Consider the following 16,663-nt stretch of genomic DNA (forward strand, 5'->3'; position numbering starts at 1 on the left):
GAAGGGGCTTGGTGTTAGACAGTCTTTTGACCGTTCCTTGAAACCATATTTAATTTGAAGCTTGAAGATAAATAGTTGTTAAGTTTGATTTTTGATCTTTGTTGTATCCTGACAAGCAAAAAGTAAACTTTTACACGACAAGTTTGTGGTTTTATGCGTCAAATCCTTTGTGCCGATCCCCTATGGAAATGGCGGAGAGCCGAAAGGAGTAGATCGCCATTACAACTATTGATGAGGATTGTATGATCTTTAAATAATATCAGTCTTTAAATGCAAAATATTGAAAGTGTCCTTAAAGTATACTTGCAATAGTTCTACTTTAAATATACCAGTCTAGTATACTAAAAGTGCAATTGCAGGGTATTTGTATTAAGTGCATAATATGTGAAATGTATTTGTAGTATACTTATTTATTATACATATTTTAAATACATTTTACTATATTTCTTTTTCACTTGGGGTGTTTTTCTATTATTTTTTAAATTAATTTTAATATTTTTAATATGTTTTTGTGTGTGTGCTCCATATAAACACCTCAGCCGGAATAAAAATGCTCAAACTGAATAAAATTGTAATCAGTTTGAGAGGAGTGAGATAAACCTTTCTATAAGCTAACAAAATTAAAATTCGGCCATGTGAACGCGTTAAACTGATTACTTTGCATCTACATCAAGCAGGACAGGTGTCGCTCCAAAGTGGGGGACATTCGTGGGCTGTGCACCCCTGTCCATCCTTTCCCCTCCTTGCTAAATGTGATAGATTTCGAAAGCGAAAGTGAAACCGGTAAAACAGCGCGCACATTGCACGTTTTGATTCATTGTTCAGCAACTCTTGGTAAGAAATCGTGTATTTGTTCCATTTAAGTGCAGTAAAAATACCGGCTCAGGTTGCTCCTGATCTCCTCTCTGTTTATTGCCATAACATAGACGTCTAGGCTCTTCCCCCTTCTGAATTTGGGCAGGAAGTTGCAGCTCATTTTCATGTAAGGGAACACTCCCCTGAAACAGCACTTTTTAGACCTGCCCCAAAAATGACACTTTTCAACACATTATAATAAACAATCTGCATTGTATTTGGATCTGAAACCTCACAGGCACATGCAGGAGAGCCATAAAATTAATATAACATCTTGTAAAAAGGGGCATAATAGGTGCCCTTTAATGGATTTAGTTTTAGGCAACTGTAATTCTAGTTCAACACTGTCAAAAAAAAAAAATGTGTCCATACAACACTAGTAAATAGCTTGATAGTATAAAAATAAAATATATAAAAACAAACACTGACATCAGAATTTGGTGTAAATTAGAGCATTCTCGAAAATCTTTCCAATGTGATCTATAAAATGAAGGTTTATTCGATAATTAAAATACCGACGTATACAGAGCCTAATCACATATGATCTCATGACATTACATCACGGCACCCAAGAACTGATGAGGCTTGATGTGCTTAAATTTCACTTTGTTCATTTTACAAATGAAATTAGCTTTTTAAAAATCAAACTTTGTTAGTTAAACATTTTTGGTTTACGATCAGTTGGAAATACGTCTTGTTTGCCCTTCTGAAAAGTCTCTTCCATTAACAAAGTCAACATATTAGGAGTATTCACAGTTTATTTCAGTGAAATGTTTGACAGAAACAGGCCCAGCCTTGGCACAGATTTGCCATTAATGAATCCATCTGTTTGTAAGCTCTGCCTGTTTGTAATAAAGTAAACAAAATTTCACAAATGTTATGTAATCAGGATGTCATTTAATCATAAGTATGCAGTATACATAACATACTTTTGATTATATTATTATTTAAATACAATTTGAAAAATTCAATGTAAATACACAGACAACATTTTTAAAACCTACATAAACACTGCAGATATGTTTTTGAGAATGATGTTTATATTGAGGTTTTAAATGTGAAGGGATTGTTCACCCCAAAATTAAAATTCTGTCATTAATTACTCACATTCATGTCATTCCAAACCTGTAAGACCTTTGTTCATCTTAGGAACACAAATTAAGATATTTTTGATAAAATCCAAGAGCTTTCTGACCCTCCATAGACAGCGAGGGTCATGCCATGTTCAGTGCCCAGAAAGGTATTATGGTTCAACCATAATGTCATGAAGCTGTGAGTACTTTTTGTGCACAAAGAAAACAAAAATAATGACTTTATTCAACAATTTTTTCTCCTCCCTGTCAGTCTTCGCCTTTCACGAGAGTATCACAACACATGCATTTGGTTCTGCAAGAGCTGGCATTCTGAGGTAGAACATCATCGTTCATCGTCTATTATTGTGGTTCAAATAAGTAAGGCTGGGAAAAAAATTGCAAGTCATCTTCTCTGTTGAAATCATGCATGTTCACGATAACTGTTTTATGTACAGCATGCATCTTCTTCTGCTTGTAAACAAGGAGTAGCACATTCTATGTCAGAAAGCCAGCTGTTGAATGAAGTCTTTTTATATAGAATACACAAGAAGTATTCTTCTTCATAAAATTAAGGTTGAACCACTGATGTCACATGGACTATTTTGTCAGTGTTCCTGGTACCTTTCTGGGGCTTGAATGTGATAGTTGCATTGCTATCTATGCAGGGTCAGAGATCTCTTAGATTTAAGAAAATATCTTAATTTGGGTTCTGAAGATGAACGAAGGTCTTATGGTTTTGGAATGACATGACTGTGAGTAATTAATGACAGATTTTTAATTTTTGGTTGAACCATCCCTTTAAGTAAGGTCTACCTGGTGTTTCACAAGGTATCTGACAATAGCTGCGTTTCCATTACCCTTCAAGATGTGCAAATTTACATTGCGAATTGAAAATACGCCTAATGGAAACGCGTCAATTTTGCAAAAACTCCCATATATCACAAAAAAGTGTTTACGCTCGCGTGAGGTGATTTAGCATGCAATTCAAAAAAGGAATATTTAGCAAAACTGCAATGGAAACGGATTTTTCGCATTTACAGGTCACATGGCATATGTAAAAAGTCATATGATCATTCTTCAACGTACTCTCCGTGCTGCTTGTGTAAAGATACACGCATAGGCCTCTTTCAATTAAATGAAGCCAAAATCAGTCCAAATCCCACCAAAATCCGTTGCCATGACTTATCGAGAGAGGAACAAATTACGTTTTAGTCGCATAAACATTGGTTAATGGAAACGTTGTCATTTCGCAATACTTTTTTTATCGACATTTCTAAAATAACGCCAAAGTTTTGTGCAAATCTGTAATGGAAACGCGCCTAATGTATTCTGTCATAGTGCAGGCAAGGGAAGAGGAGCACAGGATCTTGATTGCAGCAGATTTACTTTATTTACAAAAATAAAAACATAGAACGCAATGCAGAAGGCAATATTTAATGTAATTTAGGAAAAAAAAGAAGCACCAAACTGAGGGCTTAAATACATGGCTAAATGAGGATCACAACAAGACACAGGTGAACCAATGAGTAACAATAGACTAACAGTCTTGCAACTGGAACAAATATAGGAGGGAAACACTGGAAACAAACGAAACACAAGGTAAGAGTCCACAAACAGAAGATAACTTAAAGTAGCTTTTAAAAAAACAAACAAACAAAAAAGTTGTACTGCGATGTAATAACTGCCATGCAATATTGTGAACTGTAAAAGGTTTGGTGTTTTTGGTTTCTGTGGCTCCACACACAGACGAGGGAGGCAGTGAGTAAGCTGGGTGTTGCAGGGAGAAAACCCAATCCTATTTACAGTGTATGCAAGGGTTTGTGGAGATCTGACGTCAACCCATGTCGCCACACAGCCAAAACGGAAAGCTGCTGCGTGCAGCTAAAAGTAGACGCAGTAGTGTGTAAACATGATGAATGCAAGACTACCAAAAATACACAGAGTCCTTTCACCCCTCACTGAACTTTAGCATGCTTTACAACCCCACATATTAGAACATTTCATTCATAGCTTACAGTCACCCATACTCAATAGAAAACCGCTAATTATATTTAGCTTTAGTTTGAGCCATTTTGTAAAACACAATGTTTAAAAAATAAATAAATAAAATGTCAATTTCTTGGCACTAGATTGAAAGCTCTGAACAGGGTTGACAAGAGTTGAGATGAAGACAAAGTCCACTGGCAATCAAAACCCAAAATTTGGTATAAAAAACAATTTTTCATTTCATTATTGTGTGATGTAATAAGTTGTGATATTGGTGATTTGAAGGTGTAGTGGGTTAGATGTGTGTGACCCCTTCTATCTGGTGTCAGTTTGATTGAACAGTTGTTTCATTTATTTCATTCAGTCATAAAAAGCGTAAATGATTAAATCATTATGTGATGACTTTTTAGCAGCTCTGTTTATTATTTAGAGGTAGGCGATATGACCACGACATAAGTAATTTTCAAGCAAAATCTTTACCACAATATAAATCATTTTCAACCCAAATCTTTACCACACTATAAGTCATTTTCAACCACAGTAAAGAATGCCATAACGTTATAGTAATTCTGTCTGAAATCAGAGACGCTGCTAACTGAAATTAAAGCCATACTGTATGTTTCCCAGCATTGTTGATTAAATGACTGCAAATTAAATTTGGAAAAAAAATTAAACTCACATCAGACTCTTTGACAACTTAAGACAGCCAGATCATATCTTCATCCATGGTTTTTGATACTCTTACTTACGTCAAAATGGACTATTGTCTAAATCCCTTTGCCTTTTCTCCTGTTATGTGCCTGACCATCAGACTTTTTGCTTGTGATTTTCAATCACATTTTCATGAAGACTTTTTAAGTTTCACTTACTCTCCCTTAAATAACCCCAACAAACAGTTAAATCTCCTAATGGAACAAACCCACCATTATCAACATCTCTTAATAGAATGAAAACAAATATTGGATCAGTTGAACAAAACTGACCAACATTAAAATCCCTGCTCACGCTTTTTTTTAAAGGTCCAATTCTCACTATTAACAATTAACTATTAACTACAATTTGTGCTTCAACAAACTCCTAATTTGCTGCTTATTAATACACTCGTAAAAATAAAGGTGCTTCACGATGCCGATGAAAAACCTTTTTTTTTTTCTAAATGGTTCAGTAAAGAACCTTTAACATCATGGCGAAAGAAGGTTCTTCAGATGATAAAAAGGTAAGAAAGTGATGGTTCTTTGTGGAACCAAAAAAGGTTCTTTTATGGCACTGCTGTGAAGAACCTTTTAAAGTTGTTAAATTTAGGTATATAGAGTAGGATCAAAGGATCTTAAATATAGTTATGCAGAAAAAGGCATTAATATGTACTTTGTTAAGTACTAATATACAGCATATATGCTAGTAATATGCACGCTAGTTGAGAGTGAGAATTGGTCAGTAAAAAAAAGAACAGTGTCTATTTTCACTAAGTGCAACTGGCCCGCCTTATTCAAATCTGCCTTTGGCCAAACTCGTTCTTCTCCCTTTTCTATGGAAGCCTGTTTCTACCACTAAATAAAAAGTAAAAAAGTTATTGAGACTTTTCTTTTTCTCAGTATTGCATGATATAAACTCCCAATTCCGCTTTTTTTTTTTTTTTTTTTTTTTTTTTTGCAATTTTGAGTTTATAACTCACAATTCTGGCTTTTTCTCGCAATTCTGAGAATTGTGAGACATAAACTCGCAATTTCAAGTTATAAAAACCAATTTTGAGGGAGAAAAAAATGGACATGTTCTTAGAATTGCAAGTTTATTATTAACTCATAATTTTGTCGGAAAAAGGTACATTTGTGAGATAAACTGAGAAAACAGTCATTTGTATCATGCAATTCTGACTTCATTTCCCACAATTTTGTTTTGTGAGTTTATATCTCACAATTTTGAGTAAAAAAAAATCTGAATTGCTAGTTTGTAAGAATTGTGAGATGTAAACTCGTAATTGTGAGAAAGGTCAGAATTGTGAGATAAAAAGTCGCAATTTTTTTTTTTTTTTTTTTTTTTTTAAATTCTATGACGTAACCAGGCTTCCTTACTTTTCACATCACATCAGCTCAGAAAGGCATTTATTTTTAACAAAATGAAAGAATAGTCGCAAAGTGTAAAATAAAGTGCCTCACGGGTGTTTATGGGTTAGGGTCAGGGGTAAGTGTAGGGAGGGCCACCAATAAGGCTGCATCAGTTTTAATAAAAAATATAATTTACACTCAATATGTTATTATTGCACACTGTTTTATAATGTACTACAATACTGAGGTGCAAATATCTGCCACTTGCACTAAGTAGAATAAGAAGCATCTAAAATCATTACAAAAAAGACTAAATTTATTACAAATAAAATACTAAAAACTACATTACATAGTGTAAATAGAATCTATTCTGATTTGCGTTTAGTGTAAATAGCATAGCGCTAAGAAAATACTTCTATTTTCACTTTGTGTAAACAGAATCCATTGTTATTTGCACTTGGTGTAAATAGCTGCTGCCTTAAAGGAAACCTATTATGCAAACATCGTTTTTTAAAGGTGTTTGAACACAGCTGTGTGGCCGCAGTGTGTGAAAACAACCAGCCTATAATGGTAAAAATCCATCCACTCATTTTTTATAATCCCATTAAATCATAAGCAGTCTCTCTGAACAAGCAATTCTAGATTTTTTTTTACCCTACGTACACATCATCGTGGGGAAAAAGTCCTGCCCATTTGTGACAATCTCTGCCCTGTTAGCAGTAGTGTAGTGCTGCCTGGAAAAGTGGATATACGCTTCATTTATGACCACATATTGATCATTTTTGAAGGAAATGTTCTGGAAAAAAACGGTAATCAATACCAATGATTCGTGCGCGAATGTCAGCTCCAGACAAAGTAAGTATCACATGTTTGTTTTCCAAATTGCCTTTCTGAAAGAGCTTCTTGGCACTCTGTAAAGCTAATGCCGCTAAAGCTACCATTGTCTCTGCCTGCTTTCACTGATTCTGCCTTCACGTGCTACCAGAATGATCGTGAATAGGAATGTGGTAATTAAAAATCGCATATGAAAGCAATGTGAAGTCGACCGCTTGAATTTGTCGAGCTCATAATCACAAAGGGGACTTATAAAGTTTATGATAATACACAGTGGCACTATTAGACCAGCTATGTTGTTATTTTTATCATGGCGTGCTTCCGTCCGTGTAATTCATAAATGTGCATTTATTATACACAGTTCAATTAGATGAGTGACTTTTAAACCGATTCTGGTTTGAACATATGAGGCTGAACACTGTCACTGAGCGTTTCTGACACTTTCAGTGTGTGAGATTGTCTTGTTTTGTTTTTGCCTGCTCTTGAAGCTCTGCCCTCTTCTCCCAGCTCATTTGCATTTAAAGGGACAAACACAAAAATGGCACGTTTTGGCTCATACCTTAAAAGCAGCAATTTTAACAAGCTATAAAAAATTGTCTGTTGAGTATTTTGAGCTAAAACTTCATATACACACTCTGGGGACATTAGAGACGTATTCTACATCTTGTAAAAAGGGGGATAATAGATTACCTTTAAAATAAAGTGTTACCAAATCTCTTAATGAAACAAAACCGACCAATATTAAAATCTCTTAATGCAACAAAAACGACTAAGATTTAAACCTCTTAACAGAACAAAACCACCAATAGTTAAATCTCTTAAAGGGGTCATCGGATGCAAAGTTCACTTTTACATGTTGTTTGAACATAAATGTGTGTTGGCAGTGTGTGTACACAACCACCCTATAATGATAAAAATCCACCCAGTGGTTTTTATTTAATCTGTAAAAATTAATTTCCCCTTTTTCAAATCAAGTTCTCAGCTTCTTGTCTGTGTGACGTCACACCAACAGAGGCCGCTCCCAGATAGTTTGATTGACACTGGCGTCTTACCTTAGACCCGCTTTGAATGAGCTGTTACAGTCCGATCGCCATTGTTTCAAAGCCAGAGCAGGATGTAGACAAGCGATTGAGGTGTTTTGTTGTTGGATGTAATAATGAACATAGTAGTCATTATTTACTCCCGACATCTGAGCCGCAGAAGATGCAGTGGATTACGTTTGTTTGTAAAAGGAATGCTCCTCCCGTTCTACAGATCTCCGTCTATGTTCGCACGAATCATTCGTCATCCAGCTTCACCTACAGCAGAAGTGAGTATAAGGTTTTTTTTTTAATGAATCTTTGTGATCGCCTTTCCTAATAACATGCTAGTTAGCAAATTTAGTGACTAAATGCGGCTAAATGCAGCTGAAGTAAACAGGCTCGTCACTCCACAGAGAAAAGAGAGGGGCGGGGCGAGCAGAGCTCATTAACATTTAAAGCAACATCGACCAGAACAGGATGATTTTTGCAGAGCTGATTTTGGCAAGGTAAAAAAGGTGCTTTTTACACTACTTCTCTATTACATTGAGAAATTTTTATCAAAGCATTTTTACCCTAAAGAATCACATCAACTTGTGGAAAATGCGCATCCTATGACCCCTTTAATGAAACGAAACTTACCAAATACTTTAATCTCTTTACAGAACAAACTTACTGACATTAAGATCTCTTAATGTAACAAAACAACTAATATTTAAATCTCTTAATTGCCTCTGAACACTCAGATGTGTGTCACTGTGGCACTGACATATGTGCTAGACAATACTACAATATAGTAAAATCCGAAGGATTGCTTATATGATATTCGTCATATCGCCTAGTCCTAAAACATATGGCATTATAGATATTACTGTGTGACTTTATATAAAACTGCTTTGAAAAAAATGTGCATTGTGAAAGAACTCTACAAATAATTTGGCTGTAATTATTTATACATATTTTACTTAAAAATGCAAAATGAACCACATTTGTACAATATGTCAAGCCCTCAACCAGCAGGGGAAACAATTAACCTCAACAATGATGTAAAAGTAGCTCAGTTTCCTTACTTAGTAACTCTGAGTAATACTTCTTTGACATTACAAAACTTTCATTTACAGGTTTTTAGGAAAATAATCTCTTCCCTCATTCGTCCAGCAAAACAGGCTGACCGGCTCAACTTTGCGTGTGGAGAGACAGATGTGGCGTTTTCATGGGAGAACTGAAATATACATGCTGTTTAATTTCATCTGATATGATACTGTTTCCGATTTTGGCTATTACAGCATACAGAGTCTGACCACAATAAAGCAGTGAGCAGCGTTTAGTGGTTCTGACCGAGACTTTGGTTTCCCCCCGTGTTTTGCTGTTGTCTGACCACTCAGCCATGACCCACCCCTCCGTCTCCCCGCTGGTGGAGAGCGAGGGGGCACAAACCTCGCAATTTGTCTTCCACTGGCTCGTAGTCGTGCTAATGAGTCAGACTTGCGAAACCCCAAACCGTTGGGGGGGGGAGGAGAAGGACGTCACCGCATTTGGCTCGGTTTAAGCGAGCGTGGGAGAGAGAATTTTTAGATGATGAGTTTAGTTCGGGTGCACACACACGAGCAGAGGGCAAAGTGCCTTTTAAAAGCGACTTCCAGGGAAAAAACAACACATTTGTAACGAGAGCGAGAGCTCAGGTTTCCGGACCGAAACGTCAGGGCGAGCGGAACAATCGTGTCCCCGCGTCTGACTCGTTCACGTCGCCTTTCCACTCTCACCAGAACGGTCTGGAAAGCGGGAAATATCGCCAGACAGTTGGAAAACTGATTTTGTGGGGTAACGGGATCACCATGCCACATCACAATTCAGACATGTCAAAGGATAGACACACTTCTCTTAAAGTCTTACAGAGCTGACATCACGAGCTTAGAGCGCTTGAAATATAGGACGCTGACAGGGAGAAGAGGATGAGTGATTACGCTAATGATAAAAATAAAGGGTGTGCGTTAGAAGACGTAGGCTGAGATACCCCATTTGTAGAGACACCCAGAGACACACAGTCTGGCCCCTAATGCTGAGGGAGATGTGCGGCTTGGAGCCAAAGCCGTGTGTAACAGTACATTTCAGGCTGCTGGCTTTGCGGCGGGGGCTCCTCTCTTGCTCATGACATCACTTTCCCTGCCGCCCGTGCGCACGCTCTCGCAAATATAATAAAATTATACGTCTGGTTTATAAGGCAAACACGTTGTGAATCCACGCGGCGTGGTGTTTCGAGAGACGTACGAGCAGACGTGCGCTTTCGTGGGAGTTGGCACTGAAAGGCCACTTGAGAAAGCGAGGGCAGGGGTCATTTCGAGCAAAATAAATCGCTCTCTTCCCCATCCCAGATGGTGGCCGCTGCTCACATGTGGGCAGCCTCATTATCATGAGGTGAATTACAGTAAAACATTACCAATCTCTAGCCTGTAATGAGCTTTACAGATGTGGCTCAAACTTGTGGTCTTGTTTCCCTACTGAGCACTCATTTCAAAAGCTCATTTTACCTGGTTAACATGCCCCTCGGGCTCAGGGAGGGATGGGACAGCGCTAGAAACCCTCAACAACGCCATGTATTGCTTCAGAGAAATGTGAACTCTGAGTAATTCAGCTGCTTTCAATGCCATTGCACTTATGTTAATTAAAAGTTTGTCTGAAATACAGCAAGTGAAAGGCCTTGAATTAACTTTAAAGTGTTAAGCTGCATTAAGCACAAAGTATACTTTGGTTTTTATGCATACTTGAGGGTCCGTGAACAGTGCACATGGCACAAATTTTGTCATCAGAATAGTATACATAGATTGAATTGGCACTAATCAGTTGTTCCACAAGATGGCAACACTTGCCAAGGCCAATGTTTCACAGTAGAAAATGAAACTGAGAGACGGAGCACCAACAACATAACAGTTGAAATGAGATATTAGCAACTTTAGTTTAAAAAGTACAAAGATATTTTTTTATCATCATCACTTCTGGAGAAAATTAGAACAGACACTGGACAAAGATGAAACTTTCTAGAGTGCATGTGTCGACTGCCTGATGAAAGGCTACGCGCTAGAGTACCCATACAAAACGAAGTATGCTTGTGGCACAGGAACTATTTCTGAAAATGATTGTTCAGTTTCAAGTTCATGCCAGTGGTTATCAAAACAGGCCTACTTTAGTATATGCTGTTTTTTTGTGGAAATTTGCATTTAATTTCACAGGAAGCAATGGGAAAAGGGCAGGATTGGGAAGGGACCTCAGCCTTAGATGCCTCAATCTTAGACCTTCACCTGAGACACTGCTGCGGTATTGTACAGTCCACAAGCATATGGCTCCAACACACTATTGCCAACTTAAGGCAGGTATACACTATAATTTTCAAAGTCGATTGCTGTTTCTTTCTCACTATATGACTGCTTTGGGTATTTTTAACTCTTTCCCCACCATTTTTATTAAAAAAATACAATTTAAATACTTTCTCAAATGCTTGTCTTGTCTTGCTCTCCCTGAACTCTGTGTATTCTGGCTCAAGACAGTTAGGGTATGTCGAAAAACTCCAATTGTATTTTCTCCCTCAACTTCAAAAATGATTTCAAAATCATCCTGCATCGCTGCAGAAGTTCCGACGCAGTCTTTGCAAAGTGAACATGCAAAGAAAATCAAACACCCTTAACAAAAAAAGGTAAAACAGCGATAAAGGACAAGTTAAATTGCTGTGGTTTGCACATTACATGATGGACTGGCAACTCAGATTGCGTCTCTGATCACTATGTGATCATCACTCATGTGAACTAGCACTGATTTGCCTCAGATTTTGGGCTTTTGTCAGAAGTCTTCAGAAAACTGTCAGTGAGTGAAAATCGGGCCTAAGATGATGTGTAAGCAACATTAGTTCCCATGATCCCGGTAATCTGGGAAAGCCTCAGTCTATGACTGAAAAGTCTGTACTTCCAAGCAAGCATCATATGTATATCACAAACTAATCACAGAATATTCAAAAATTTAAGCAGAATGTGACTTTGGCTCCACCACTGTAACTGTGTGGCACTGTAACTTGTGGCATCTGTGGTCTTAGTCTGTAGTCCTTCCTTAGAAGCCGGGTCCAAGACACATTGGTAAAATACTGAGAATCTTTGAAAATAAAGAATTAAATGAAATTATAATCAGTGCGCTACTCAGATCTGAATGTCCACTAAAGAGGTCCTATTATGCCTTTTTAACAGAGTCTTGATTTTGTTTTGGGGTGTACTAGAACATGCTTTCATGCTTGGTGGTTCGAAAAAACATTATTTTTAATATAATTTACATTATTACAATACATTTCTCCCAGCCTGGCAAAAAATGGCTCAATTAGTTCTGGGTTCTGCCTTCCAAAAAACGAAATTTGTTGTGATTGGCTAGATGTCCCACTGCGTTGCGATAGGCGAACAGCTTAGACGGTGTTTCAGTACTGCCACGGCCCTTATCAAAGAAGTAAGTTCTGTTTACAACCGTTAGAGCAAGCTAGATTAAAGTGATTCTTACGTTTTAAATATGGATATTTTTCTTACAAAAATGCATCGATTCGATACAGGAGGCCTTTATTAACCCCCCGGAGCCATGTGAGGCAAATTTTAATATAACTCCGATTGCATTGGTCTGAAAGAAGGAAGTCATATACAACTAGGATGCATGGAAGGTGAGTAAATACGCTACAGTAGTGTTGGGTCCTATCGTTAGCCTGCAAGATCGCCAATACATGATATTATCGTATTAATGTATTTAATTATTCACATACTTAGTTTCATTGCCCGAAACCAGCTCCAGCATAAGGCTAAAAGCAGCCTAACATTATCAAAGAACATCATCACTGATTCGCCTAGACTATTCTAGTACAAGTTTATGCATTTTAAAAACACTTGCCTTATAAGTGAAGCTATGTACACTGTATGATGAATAAATCACTTACCACACACTGCACACGTCTGCGACGCGTTATGGCTCCGACGTGGCAACCAGAGTAGACCGCGGCTTAGTGGTCCAAAGGAGCCGTTTGTTGTAGTTCTTGAAAAGGGATTTTTTTAAAAACAAAATATCTCCCTTTAGAGTGGACTTTGAGATTTGTAACTTTGTAGATCTTTTTTTATGCCCAAAGATACACACCACACACTGACTAAAGTTCAAAAAGTGAAAAAGCATAATAGGACCCCTTTAACGTCAAACTCATGTAAATATCCATCGACTCTGGTGGCAGTCCAGCAAATGGTACATGCATTAGGATGGACCCACATCATCTGGGTTATAATATGTCTTGTTTGGTGGACTGAGAAGGATAACCAAGAAAGTGGGATTCACCTGAGGACAATCTGGACCGATCAATGTGCTTCCAGATCCAGGGGCTAGAGCTACTCTTAGAGAGTGAGGTTAAACCATATCCACACCAATTTTTCAGATTTACTGACACAAGATGCATCCAAATATTTGGGAATCAAAAGTAACATTTTAAGAACTGGCAATTGAGAAACACATAATCATCTATCACTACATTTCTATGGTAGTTACCAAGGGGTCATGGTTTGGCTGGTTATAATGGTCCAGTTGAAGGTAGATGGGATATGCGACTGCATCAGCCAAGCAGCTGCCATTGAGATGAATGAGAATATTAGCGAATAGCTTTCTCCAGGAATTATAAACCTCCTTGGTGGTTACAGCCTTGGCTCGAGGTCCTCATCTGAATCACTTGGCTCTGAATTGAATCTTTGATCCCTGTCCCTTGTGTCTTGATTCACAAGATTTGCTACATTTCGAGTGTTTTTGCACATAATTGTTTTGCATTAGGATTCATCAACGTTAAACCTTTATCTCAATTCCTGTGTAGTTTCCATTCTTTAGAAAGACTTTGTTATACGTTTATAGGCACATATGGTTGGTCACACCCTTCCTATATTACATTAGTAAAGATGTCAGTAATCATCTCCCGACATATGAAATGCATTAAATGGCTTTTCGCTTTTTTAGAGTTAGAATGGCTTAAACAACTGCTCCCTGTTAAGAATGTATTACATAACAGTTCAAGTTTTTATGACACTTCTATAAATAAAGCAAAAATAAAGAAGAAAATGCTCTGGTAAAACCATCAGTGGTCTCATAAACAACACACCCCTGAACGCCCTGTGAATCTGGCTCTGAACGTCACAGCCCATAGAACCTGGCAAAGACGGCCTATCAAAAATCCATGACAAATACAAGAACAGTCTGTCTGTAATGCAATGCCGTGTGTCAACCACTGGATGGATTCAGACTGCTGGAATGCGATCTAGAATGTCTACAACTACTGGCCAGATCGCTCGTGCTATTAGTCAGGCATTATATGATTGGCTGAAGACGTTATACCAGCAGCGCTTTGTATTTTTAACTCACTCTCAACAGGAGTGACATTTCACAAATCTCTGTGCGGTGTATCCTACAGTCTAATCTTTCACTGTTTTTTCATTAATCAAGTCAAGTCGCTGTAATTTATACAGCACTTAATACAATACAGACTGTTTTAAAGCAGCTTCACATTAATAAACATGAAAATAACAATGTTAGGGCCAGATTTACTAACAGCTTGCATCAGCGCAAATCTCCTTTTGGCATTAAAAAACTACTGTCAGGATTTACTAAAGACATGCAGTAAAAAATTTGCTTAAACTTAGCTATTTTTGTAACTGACCTTATTGCTTGTGCATTTGTAGGAGTTTCCTTTCTAATAAATTTATGGGAGAAAAGTATTGAAATGATTCATGCAGTGTGATTTACTAACGGTTTGCAGTAGTCAGTTTACCGGTATTTGCGCCATACTTTACCACCCAAGAAAAGCATGCCTTGGCTGTGACAGTTACTAATTTGTGCTGCTCTTGGTAGATTATGTCTTTATGGAAATTAATCTTCAATATACGCATTGTCAGTACATCACCAACTTTCCACTCTGAATCAACATCGGTCCTCCCTATAAGCGAAGCATGCAAGTTACATAGGGCCTCTGAACCAGCAGGGGGCCCCCTTGCTATCAAAGATGATTTAAAGGTGACCTATGCCCCTTTTTACAAGATAAGTCTCTGATGTCCCCAGAGTGTGCATGTGGAGTTTTAGCTCAAAATACAGCCTGATAAAAATAACATAGCTGGTCTCATGGTGTTATCGCATGCTATCACAAACTTTATAAGACCCACTTGTGATTATGAGGTAGACAAATTCAAGCAGTCGACTTCACATTGCTTTCAAATGCAATTGTAACTACCACATTCCTATCAGCATCAGTGAAAACAGGCAGAGACAATACTAGCTTTAGCAAAATTAGCCATAAAGAGTGCTGTGATACTTACTTTGTCTGGAGCTGACGTTCGTACACAAAGTGTTTGGATTCGATCCCTCTTGCAGAATCAACCTTTGCGAAAATCCAGCGTTGAACTGACCCTTGTTTGTGAGGCAGTCTGGTGTAAAATGATTTGCACAAACATATCCACAAGTTCCCGGGGGGCGCTACCATTAAAAAGAACGTGGGTACAACTTCTGGTGAGGCGGTGGACATAGTATACCAATGGTATTTTGTGTGCTAATTAGCGAAGAGGCTAAGTGTTTTTTAGACCATTGTTTACTTTGTAAAGATGCACACCTTTATGAGAGATGTCATTACGTTCTTATAGACAACATATGCTTTTCAAATTTGTGTTCCCACATGATTAGCAAGTTTGGATCACTAAATGCTGAATGACTGTCAACTAGTGAAATGACATTTGAAACGAGACATCAGAGCTTGTGTTAAAGGGCAGATGCCAGATGAAGCCTCGATTCGAGGCTTGTTAACGTAGAAAACCCTTTCGTAGAAACCTCACTTTCTGTCCAGTATTGTGCACGATTCACTTTGTGTGTCCTAATGTTCGACGCCCAGATCTTACTTTGCGAGTACATTTTGATTGGGACCTATTTAATAATTACATTTTTGAATACCCAGTCATACAAGTAATATGAAGAATACAAATTATTTCAGGAAAATTGAATATATGCCATATGCAATTAATATATGTGTACATTCTTCTTCTATTACATCATATTGATATTGGTACTGGCATTTAATGGCACTGTTCAATGGGTAAATTAATTAATCAGAGTCAGAAATTCAGCAAACAAACACACACGCTTAGGCTTTTATTTGTGTATATAACATGGATCCATCTATTGAAATTGTGGTGAATGCTTCTTCCGATGGAGCTTCACAGGCTTTTGGCTGCTTTATTTTTTACTAACCACCAGATTGCGCTGTTTTCGACACTCTCGAAGCTTTGAATCTTTTACCGAAACAGTCAGAGGAAAGTCTCAGTGCTTCACGAGGCTTCATTTGCCCATCACTCCTGTCAACTGTTGAATAAATGAGTGTCACGTGCCACTTGTTTACTTTGAACCGGAAGACGCTCCCACTTTTGACGCAAGGCCTCATGGGGCGTAGGAAACTTGTGGATAGGACTTTACCGTTTTTTTCCGGGTCATTTCCTTCAAAAATGAAATTCAACCACAGTGTCGTCAACTCCAATGACTCCAATGTTTGTTGGTGCATCCCAAAACACTTGTAATGCCTCTTTGGCACTGACATTGTATATCTCCACACTGTAAAAAGTTTATACCAGTTTCAACTTAAAAACTTAAGTTCAGCAGCTGCCTCAAAATTTTAAGTTAAATCAACTTAAAAGTACAAGTCATTTCAACTCACAAGTTTAATCAACTTAAAAGTATTTTATTGTAATGAGTTTAAATGACGACGTTTTAAGTTGATTTAACTTAAAATTTTAAGGCAGCTGCTGAACTTAAGAACTTTTTACAGTGCAGTAAT

The sequence above is a fragment of the Labeo rohita genome, chromosome 16, assembly GCF_022985175.1.
Source record: "Labeo rohita strain BAU-BD-2019 chromosome 16, IGBB_LRoh.1.0, whole genome shotgun sequence".
Lineage (NCBI taxonomy): Eukaryota > Metazoa > Chordata > Actinopteri > Cypriniformes > Cyprinidae > Labeo > Labeo rohita.